The 11,757-nt window shown below is 39.2% G+C and overlaps 1 pseudogene; it reads left to right on the forward strand.

Moving 5' to 3' along the window:
• Positions 1-892: 892 nt before the first annotated feature.
• Positions 893-1,771, forward strand: LOC113915241 (annotated as a pseudogene).
• The last annotated feature ends 9,986 nt before the right edge of the window (positions 1,772-11,757 follow it).

Here is an 11,757-nt window from a genome sequence, read left to right on the forward strand (position 1 = left end):
AAGCATGCAATACTTTTGTACCACCCTGCAAAGGGGTGGGCAGTTTCTTTCCAGATGCACCTGAGCAAAGCTTAGTTGGCCATATAACTTGTTCACCCACCTATCCTTTCCCCCAGCCTTCTGGCAAGAGTCAGATCTCACCCGACCATGCCTACCAAACTCATCTGAGGCTCTACAAGGAGACCTGGTGAGGGTTCTCTTGCCAGGCCAAAGGTGAAACGACTCAGAGCTGGCAGAAGTCTGTTTAAATCCTCTCTCTCTCTCCACTCTTTCAACCTTTTATATATTGAATTTGGTTTGGGAAAACAGTCTAGAACACTGATATTGAAAGTTTCTGTTTTGGTCTGGCACATTGGAATGCTGTATCTGTTTATCTTGGTGTCTCCATTAAAACTTCAGTGATATTATTCTATTATGCTATTATAAAGCATTTGATGTGTTAGTAATCTTTTCTCAGTTTCCTTATTTATAATTTTGGGATAATAATAATATCTGCCTTTTGGTGAAAGATAAATTATACACGTGAAGCACCAACCACAATATCTAGTAAAGAGGAGGAATTTGACTAAAGTTAATTTCCTTCCTCCCACTCCTCTCCCCTCTCCAATTTAAATAAAAAGGCACTGCAGTACGTTCAGATGGGGTCTGCGCTGCCCCCAAGCCTTCGGTTTCCACCATGACAGGCGCCCCACGCTCCCAACGGGAGCCCTCAGGCATGTGTGATAGGCATTCAGATTGACTAAGACCTCGAACTGAAGCTTGATGACTTCTGGCCAGTCTGTGCTCTCGCTGAGGCTCAGGCAGCTTATGGACCAGCCTCCTTGGTCCCCCTTCTCCTCACTCTGAAAGCTAAGCTTGCTGTTGCCAGGTCCCTGGGCAAACAGCGTGTGAGATGGGACAGACATCGGACAAGCAGGATGTCTACTACCTGCCTGGCCAAGGAGAATGGCTGACACGTCCACGGTGCCTTCAAGCTGCTACAACTTGACGAGGAATTCCTGAAGTCTGCAGACCTCCAGGCTATGGCTCCATGACCAGGTGTGTTACAGATCCAGGGGGACATCACCCAGCTGTCCACTGCCAAGGAGATCATCCAGCACTGGGAGAGCTATCCCGTGGACCTAGTGGTGTGCGATGGGGCTCCCAATGTAACCGGTTTCATGATGTTGATGAGTATATGCAGGCCCGGCTCCTCCTAGTCGCTCTGAACATTGCTATACATGTCTTGCAGCCAGGGGGCTGCTTTGTCACCACAATCTTTGGAGGCCAGGATGTGACCCTGATCGACAGCCAGCCACGTGTCTTCTCCAGTGTGCTCTTTGCCAAGCCCAGGAACGGCTGCCCCTCCAGCATAGGGGCCTTCACTGTCTGTGAGGGTTATGACCCTGCTGAGGGCTTCCTTCTGGACCTGACCAAACCCCTGCTGGACGACTCTTACGATCCATATTTCCACCAATTAGATGGTCCCACTTGCATCATTGTGCCATTGGTGACCTGTGGGGACCTGAGCTTCTATGGCTCAGACTGCGGGTTACCCACTGGACCCAAAGGACGGCTCCAAGTATGAGTATATACCCACGCAGCCCCCGATCTCACCACCATCCCGGGAGGTCTGCACGTTGAAGAAGAAAGGGTGGCTGGCCAAGGAGATCCATCCCCAGGACTGTCCCATCAGCACAGTGGACACATTGCTCCAGCCCCTGGCTGCTCCCAGCACCATACCCTGCTGGCCTCTGAGGTGGAAGACAATGAAATGAATTGTTCACCTTAACACTTTCAGTTAGCTGGCAATCTGATGCAACCCGGAACTTGCATTGATGAACTTATTTTCAAATATCTCATCAATGGGTCCTGAACATCCAAGCCCCCAGTGGGAACCTGCAACAACCACCATGACCACAACAAGGAAAGAAACACCACAGAATGCCTTTCTGCATTGCAGAGGGGATTCTTGAGTGAGGTATTGCTTCTTTAAATCTTTCCAGGGGTGTCCTGAGTATGTCTAGAATTGTGCCCCAAAACAGGGGCTCTTAAAATGGATAGAAATTAGGAATATCTCTGAACCCATTGGAGGAAAATATTACATTTTTATTTTCACTAATATAACTGAAATTTAGCTTTACTCCCCAATATAAATGCCAGCAACAAATCATAGTAGTAACATGTGCCTGTTACCTTCCCACCAGTACAAATCAGTTACTTTTTATGTTATATTGCAGTTTTTGCAGGCATCTTGAAATGCTGTTCACATTTGTCACTACATTGAATTATAGAAGATCTTACAATTTGAGGTACTAATAAAAAAAAAGCATTATATTTTGTAATACCAAAAAGAGATTTGGGGCCAAAGTTATTTTACAAATAACTTTTACAAAGTTATTTTTTTTTACAAAAATAGTCAAAATTGGCCTTTGATGATTTAGTGATAACTTTCCAACAGATTCATTTTTTAAAAAAAATATTCAATGTGTAGGGCACCTGGGTGGCTCAGTCGGTTAAGCCTCTGACTCTTGATTTCCACTCAGGTCATGATCTCAGGGTCATGAGATGGAGCCCCAAGTGGGGCTGTGCGCTCAGTGCAGAGTCTGCTAGAGAGTCTCTCTACCTCTCCCTGTGCCCGTCCCCTTGATTTCTCTCTCTCTCTCTCTCTTTCTAAATATATCTAAATAAATATAATAGGTACCTTTTCTAAATGCAGGGTTGCTTAGAAAAATCAACAAAAATGCAATGAAGTTTTCAGCAGAGAAGTGAGGATTTCAGCATAATAAACTTAATTTTTCTCAACCTGGTGGTTGTTATGTCCAATGAATTACATTTTTTTTGGTCAGATGAATAGGCACAACACTACTCAGTTGATGGTCAGCTAAAATAGAATCCTATTTTATGCAGCCTGGAAAAATTAATATTCATAAATATTTATGAAGAGTAGTTGGAGCTTTTTTTCCATTTCTGTTATATCTGGGTCTGTTTTCCATAATACTACTAAGGGATGAATATTTTCATGACAATCTCTTCCATGATGTAAAACTGAATAATAGCACATGAATTGCTACTTGTTAGTTTTGTGTAACTGTAAACATAGAAAGATTCTTTTACTCTAGGGAAAGCAAAATTACTCTTTTTAGCAGGAGTATGCACTTTCATATTTATATCCAGAATAGGCAAAAACCAAAAAACCAAAAACCAAAAACAAAAAAAACAAACCCAGAACAGCTGTTTCATTAAATTGCTTTCTTCTCAATCACTTACTGTATTAATCATGGCTCTTTCAATATCTCCTTTTATTTTCCAAAAGCATATAACCTTCTTATTTGACTGTTCCCTTATGTTGCTTTTTAAATTGGCCAAGCTGATGAATTACAAATGAAGTTCACACACAAAAAATTGTTGTCCCCCAAAGAGTATTACTTTATTTCAGATTGACACACCAATTAATACTCCCTTTCCCCCCTTGGGGGTACCTGAGAATTCATTGCTTCTTCTCCATTGCATTTAATTTTAGTATAAAGAATAATAGCTTGTATTATAAGACTCTGAAGCCTTCTCCAGTTCTTGGTTCTAGACAGTTAGATTTCGGTTTAAATTAAAGGGGGTTTAATCCTTACACTTTAGCACTACAGAAGTCAAGAACTTGTAAGCTAATTGATTTGGAAAGGAATAGTTCAAAATACAATAAGGCTATATATCCTTATCTGACTAGGAAGCCAAATCTGAAGAAATAAAAGAAGAAAGAGAGAGAAGGTCAACAAAAGGAAACATGGACCATGCTTTTATTTCAGTAAAATATAGTCAATTTAATTAATACTTTGAGTCAAACTAGATGATGGACTGATTGACAAAATAAACATTTTGGCATCATAAACACATAAAGTTTAACTTGGGATATAAGGAGACAGTTCAAGATGATTACATTTATAAAATAACCAGAGCAGCAGGTTAATTATTTTTTCTTTTGTGGTGGGGTGGGCGGAAGGAGAAGAGGCATTAATTCATTTGCAATTCAACATAATTCAACAAGTTTTTATTGAACACCTATTATGTTCTACACCTTTTGCTAACCACTGGGACTAGTAGTTTTAAATCAAATAAATAATATATGCCTGAATTTTTGGTTTCAAACAAATTGATTTTGTTTGAAGAGGGCAGGGGAATTCTGTCACCTGGGACAAAGATGTCAAGTACAGAACTACACTATAACCCACTTTACTCCATCTGGACTCATAGGGCTGTCCTCACATGGTCCAGATTCACTGAGCAACTAGAATCCATTACATCAACTTTTCATCCCTGTTGAAAGAAAAGCGGGCCTGAGGGTGTTCTTGCACAGGCACTTAAGATGATATCAATAGTTCAATCCATAATCAGACAGTGATGGAATTACACTTAAGGAAGAAGCTGGATTTCACTCCTTTATGTTTCCAAACATTCCAGGTCATTCAGTGATCTAGTCTAAACATGCACATCAAAATGGAGTCTTTTCTCCCCTAAAGGTATCACAGTGATTTGATCTTTCCTGAAAACATTTTTAACTCATCACTTTCTAGACTCCCCTGCCATGTTGGAACAAAATTTGTTGCTGCTGTTATGGCCTAGGTAGATAAGTTTAAACTTTGAGGAAATGCCTATCCTGTTTTGTATCATCTGTTGTACTCTCTACAGAGCTATTTTATTTTCTTCTATCTGTACCCTTCTTGAAGTACTTATAAAAGACAAAGATATTATTGCTGTTCTGGATTTACAGAAATGATTCACTCACGACCGTGTAAGAGCTTACAATGTAACGTGTATGTGGAGACCTGCAAAGAAATTAAACAATACAAGCAAATAAAAATAAACTCTCTAAGAGAGGTACACAGTGCTTTGAGAGTGATAAATTCTCCCATAGGGGCCGGAAAAGCTTCCTACACAGGTAGTATTCAGTTTCTTGTGAAAAATGGTAGAGTTTCTTTTTAATTCTTTCCAGTTTTCTGCACATGCACACAGGGGAAGTATTGACCAGGTAGAAAGCATTTCTGATGGCAAGCTGGACAAAGGCGTTCAGGTGTAAGATGACACAGGGGACACTTTTCAGAAGTTTCCTGTAGCTGAGGTGCAGGAGGCATGAGAAGAAATTTAGACTATCCACATCTGTAATGAAATTCCTCTCCCTGAATCCCCAGCTATAAAAGTGGTAGAGGATGTCATGTTTCAGGAGAACTTGGTTTATACTGGGAATATGAACAGTTTTCCCCTCAGGTACAAATTATAACAAAGTACAGTATTTCTCTGTTTATATATGTATTTGTTTGGAGACCTACTTGCAAACAACAGAACTATCTCTTCCTAGTTTAATTTTTTAAAGATTTATTTATTTATTTTAGAGAGAAAGAGAGAGAACACAAATGCGGAGGAGCAGAAGGAGAGGGAGAGAATCCTCAACAGACCCCTTGCTGAGGATGGAGCCAGACACAGGGCTCGATTCCAGGACCCTGAGATCATGACCTGTGCCGAAATTAAGAGTCAGATGATTAACCGAATGAGTCACCCAGGTACCCCTTGCTAGTTTAATTATTTTTTATTTTTTATTGTTATGTTAATCACCATATATTACATCATTAGTTTTTGGTGCAGTGTTCCATGATTCATTGTTTGTTCATAACACCCAGTGCTCCATGCAGAATGTGCCCTCCTCAATACCCATCACCAGGCTAACCCATCCCCCCACCCCTCTCCCCTCTGGATCCCTCTGTTTTTCAGAGTCCATCATCTCTCATGGTTCATCTCCCCCTCTGACTTACTCCCCTTCATTCTTCCCCTCCTGCTATCTTCTTCTTCTTCTTTTTTCTTAAAATATGTTGCGTTATTTGTTTCAGAAGTACAGATCTGTGATTCAACAGTCTTGCACAATTCACAGCGCTCACCGTAGCACATACCCTCCCCAATGTCTATCACCCAGCCGCCCCATCCCTCCCACCCCCAACCACTCCAGTAACACTCAGCTTGCTAGTTTAATTTTTAAAATAACTTATTAATGGCCATTTAGAAGACAAAGAGACATGGACTCCCAAGCTATGAAACCAGGCGTGATGTAGAGCAGCATGGCAGGACCTTTTCACTGTCACGGTTGTCCAGTTCCTTACACTCAGGGCAAAACGCAGGACATCCCACCAAGTGCCATTTCTAAAGAAGTAAATGGTTTTGTCCCAAATTTGCTATAGGTCAATTTCCTTGAGTGAAGCTTCCATAGATCATTGCTTCATTCCAAATTCAGGTTTCATGTGGTTGTATCAGATTGGAAGGCTTAAGTCATATGTTTACATTTGCATTGAAAGGATGTTTCCTGAATTCTACTCCAGAGGAATAGGACTCATAATGTGGAAAATGACAAAATATAAGGAGGCTGTTCAAAATATATAATGCTATTATATATTATTATGTTAATATGTATTAGCAATCCACAAATAAAATATTATTGTATATTAGTAATTCCTAAGTAAGATATATCTACATACACCAGAATAGATCATTGTTAGGCAATGTTCTTTTTCACTCTTGGAAACATCGCTGTATATCTTATTAAATGCAATACTTCTGCTATATATTATTAATTAATTTTTGTTAGGTTTGGCTGTGATAAAAATAACCCTCAAATCTCAGTGTCTTAAAACAACCAAGTTTTCTTTCTTACTCATGTTACATCATCTTTGTGGGGTTATCTGTAATTTTATTACTGTTCACTTTACGATGGCTATAACTGTGTTCTACATTGTAAATGTTTTCTTCATTGTTTGAGCCAGGCTAAGGAGCTGTCAGTATCTTGGACATGCTGTTTCCATACAAGACAGGGAGGGGGCGGTAGGGGGGAGGGAGAGAGAGAGAGACTAAACCAGATAATAGCAATAACAACAGAACTACATAATCACTCTAAAGCATCTGCTTGAATATGGCATACATCACTAACAATTCCATTGGTCAAAACAAATGAAGTAAAATTGTGAAGCCTGATACCATTTGGGTAGGAAAGTGAAATATTCTTTTAGAAGGGACAGTGAATAAATGACAATAATAAACTATTTCAATTCTCTTTCATCATCTCAAATGGTTTTTTCCCAGCCTTACAAAGCACTGATCTTGTCTATAAGGAATACCCACCAAATTTGCATCCAATACTAGCAAGTGGCCCAGTCTAGAATATTGTGATAATCTGCATCACAAGAACAAAAAAATATCTGGTCCCACATTTGTGGGCTACATATCAAGACAGACAGGGCTCTTCAATGTCGGAAGGGAACACATGGGAGATATACAGGAGTCACTGTTTCATAGCAATTCTGAAATCATACCGAGTAGATAATCATTTGTTTTTTAGATTCCACATACAAGTGAAACCATATAGTATTTGTCTTTCCCTGTCTGACTTGCTTCACTGAGCACAATACCCTCTAGGTAGACAATTAGAGAGCCTCCTGTGAAAAAATATTTAAAAACCCCCATCTTTTTTTTTCTTTAAATTTTTTATTGTTATGTTGATCACCATACATTACATCATTAGTTTTTGATGTAGTGTTCCATGATTCATTGTTTGTGCATAACACCCAGTGCTCCACGCAGAACGTGCCCTCTTTAATACCCATCAGCAGGCTAACCCATCCTCCCACCCCCCTCCCCTCTAGAACCCTCAGTTTGTTTTTCAGAGTCCATCGTCTCTCATGGTTTGTCTCCCCCTCCAGTTCCCTCCCCTTCATTCTTCCCCTCCTGCTATCTTCTTCTTTTTTTTTTCTTAACATATATTGCATTATTGGTTTCAGAGGTACAGATCTGTGATTCAACAGTCTTGCACAATTCACAGCGCTCACCATAGCACATACCCTCTCCGGTGTCTATCACCCAGCCACCCCATCCCTCCCACCCTACCCCCACTCCAACAACCCTCAGTTTTGTTTCCTGAGATTAAGAATTCCTCATATCAGTGAGATCATATGATACATATCTTTCTCTGATTGACTTATTTCACTCAGCATAACACCCTCCAGTTCCATCCACGTCATTGCAAATGGCAAGATCTCATTCCTTTTGACGGCTGTATAATATTCCATTGTGTGTGTGTGTGTGTGTGTGTGTGTGTGTGTGTGTGTGTGTATGTATATATATATATATATACACATATATATATACCACATCTTCTTAATCCATTCATTTGTTGATGGACATCTTGGCTCTTTCCACAGTTTGGCTCTTGTGGACATTGCTGCTATAAACATTGGGGTGCACGTAGCCCTTCGGATCCCTACATTTGTATCTTTGTAAAAACCCCCATCTTTTTAGATCCAGATTCTGCTCCTTGGAATTAGCTCCTCAGTCCATTGTTCTTGTTGACTCTGGCTTCATTTATTGGAGGGTTCCTCCTTTTCTATGGTCCTTCTTTTCCAGATGCTATTGCACAATCTGAGTGAGGCATTAGAGAAAATGCCTTACTTGGGGTCTTAACAGATTTCTCAACTACTTTTGTTTACCGGAGAGGTGGAAGTAGCAAAGCTCAGTTGAAGCCTCAAATGGTCAGTCTCTTTTAATATAGGTTGTTGGCTCTTTTAGACTTACAGCTATTTTAATTTATTTTACTCCAGGAAGCCACACACAAAATTCTTTTTGAAACCTATCTTTCTACTTCTCTACATTTCCTTAAAGGTAAATCAAGCTTATTATGTTTCCATGAAAGAGCCATGGCTTTCATCTCTTTTTTCTGAGCCATTTTATCACCTGATATATCTTAATAAACACTACCTTAATGATTTGAGAGTTACACATATAGACATGTTTTCCCTCCCTTGGATTGGACAATGCCATGAGTTTGAGTCTTCATTGGACTTTGTTTTTCCAAGTATTTCTCAAAATGATCTTAGGCTAATAAGAGAGGAAAACAGTTTCATATTGCAACTCTGCTCACCAACATTTCCAGTTGTTTCTGATTTCCTTTTTTTCAGTAGTAACTTATCAAATGCAGCTAAAAGCAATTAAATCTAGTAGCATTCTGTTTCTCATTCTCTTTCCTTGAAGCCACAGGACATTGGATTTATTATCTTCCAAGTTATTGCAGGTAACAGTTTATCACTGCATCATATTTTTTCTTCATTTTTCCAACCTTTAGTAAGGTTTTTTTTTTATTCATCCCTTACATCAACGCCCTCTATTTTAGCTTTTCTATAATAGCAATACCTTACTCCAGACTGTTTCTGTATTGGTCAGCTTTTTCTTGGTTATGCTGTTGTAACAAATAATCCCCAAGCATCAGTGGCTCGACACAAAGATTTATTTCTCACATGTATCCAGAGTACTTTCAGTTGGCTGTATCTCTGCTCATATCATGTATGGATTGACTGTACTTATGCCTCACAAGTATTTCCTTTAGACTTACAGAATTGAAGGGGAAATTCCAGACTAATCTTGAGGAGGTAGAAAAAGAGCAATGATGAAATCACCTGATGGCTCTTAAAGTTTTTGCTTAATTGTAGCTTTTGTTCCTTTTACATTTCTTTTGCCAAAGTAAGTAAAATAACCAAGTCTGGTGGTCATGAGGCAGAAGTATATACTCCTTTTATAGAGAAGGCAGTAAATAAATGAAAAATAATAAAATCTACCACATTTACTGACTTTCCAATACTGACTTTTTATTTCTCTATTTGGGTATGTTAATTTTTTCTTGCTAAAAAAAATAACCCAATTGAGATACGAGAAATTTATTTATTTAAGAAAATATATATCAGGATCTCTCTGGAAAAAAAAAATAGTGCCTGTACTGAATACTAATGTATAACAAAAAACATTAATCTGATTTTCACAAGCCTTATAAAAGTATTCAGAAGGGTTGGTAAACAATGTCAAACTTGTTGAGAAATGTGGTATAATTTGAAAAATAAATTATGTCCAAGTAGAACTACATAAAAATACTACTACTAATAATAATGTAATTATAATAGCTAACATCTCTTGAGTGTTTACTCTTCCAGATACTGTCTTTATTTTTTTTATTTTTTAGAGGGAGAGTAAGAGAGTGTGAACATGGAGGGGGGAGGGGAAAAGGGAGAGGGAAAGAGAGAATCTTAAGCAGACCCCACACCTAGCACAGAGCCTGAGGATGGGCTCGATCTCACGACCTTGAGATCATGACTTGAGCTGAAACCAAGAGTTGGATGCCTAACCAACTGAACCACCCAGGCACCTTCTCCAGATACTATCTTTGATTTCATCTCAACTTTATTCTAAATGAGACACTAAAGTTTGACTTAGGTCATACCACTAGGAGGTGAAGAACAAAGATAGGAAGTCGGTTCTGTCTGATTTAAGAGACTGGTTCCCAATTATCAAGTTTGTTAAGTTGTATATGTGTATTCTTATTTTATAATATATTTCAAATCTAAATTAAAAAATTATATTAAATGGAGTGATCAATGGTGGACTCTGCTTGGTTGGAGTCTAACTCATCTGGTGGGACTCTTTTGAACCCATGCTAAAGGAAGAAATTCCTATACTCTGGATAAGCAAGAAACTAAATTAGAGAGGCAAACATTAAAATAAATCTTCAGATTTTACTTAAAAATTATAATCCATACAAAGAACAGAATATGCAAATTCTGTGTACTTGTGGAGACACTACAGGGTAAAAATATGATGGTCTCAGAACCATAGCTACACTCTCATGGTCAGACTTAACACTGAAAGACATATGGAACACTTGGCAGAAGCCTGGGGTCTGAGACTCCTGTTTTGTTCACATTGAACCTTAGTCAGCCAGTGATGACAGAGATGGATGAATTATCTTGCATGCAGAGGCTATTGCGCAATCATTTGTACCATCAATTACTTGGGTTTATGGTGATGTAATAGGAAATGGAATCCTGGGCAATCTATTTAATATCTGTTCTCAGTCAGGTAAAAATGCCTCCAGGAAAAAATTAGCTTCCTTGAAGTTATCTGATCCTGAGACCCAAAGTAGGAGAACTCAAGAAGCAGGGAACAACATTAAAAGGGCCTGTGAACAAGCTTTGCTGGTACTTGTGCTTACTTTTTAGTTGGCTGCTTTGCTAGAGTCAGTTGAAATTCCCTTATAAGCCCAGTTATGGTTTGCCATTTGCCTGTTGATGCAAGCGTATCACCTGGACCTATTTAAGCCTGGGAGGGAATGAATTGGTAGGGATTCTTACCCCCCCAACCTCCTGCTTTACCGAGACATAATTGACAAAATTATATTTAAATCGTACAAGGCAATAATTTGCTATATGTATACATTGTGAAATAATTCCCATAATCAAGTTAATTAACACATCCATTACTTCACATGGTTAACTTTATTTATTTATTGGGAACACTTCAGATCTACTCTCAGCAAATTTCAAGCATACAATACACTATTATCAATGTAGACACCGTGATATACATTAGATTCTCAGAACTTACTTACCTTATAACTAAAGGTTTGTCCTCTTTGACCATCCTTTCCCCATTTCTGCCACCCTCCAGCCCCTGTCAACCACCATTCTACTTTAAGTTTCTGTAAGTTTGACTCCCTTCCTCTCTCCCTTCCTTCCTTCCTTCCTTCCTTCCTTCCTTCCTTCCTTCCTTCCTTCCTTCCTTCCCTCCCTCCCTCCTTCCCTCCTTCCCTCCCTCCTTCCTTCCTTCCTTCCTTCCCTCCCTCCCTCCTTCCTTCCTTCCTTCCTTCCTTCCTTTCCTTCCTTCCTTCCTTCTTTCTTTCTTTCGTTCTTTCTTTCTTAGATTACCCATATA

The sequence above is a fragment of the Zalophus californianus genome, chromosome 4 (assembly GCF_009762305.2).
Source record: "Zalophus californianus isolate mZalCal1 chromosome 4, mZalCal1.pri.v2, whole genome shotgun sequence".
NCBI classification, from domain to species: Eukaryota; Metazoa; Chordata; class Mammalia; order Carnivora; family Otariidae; genus Zalophus; species Zalophus californianus.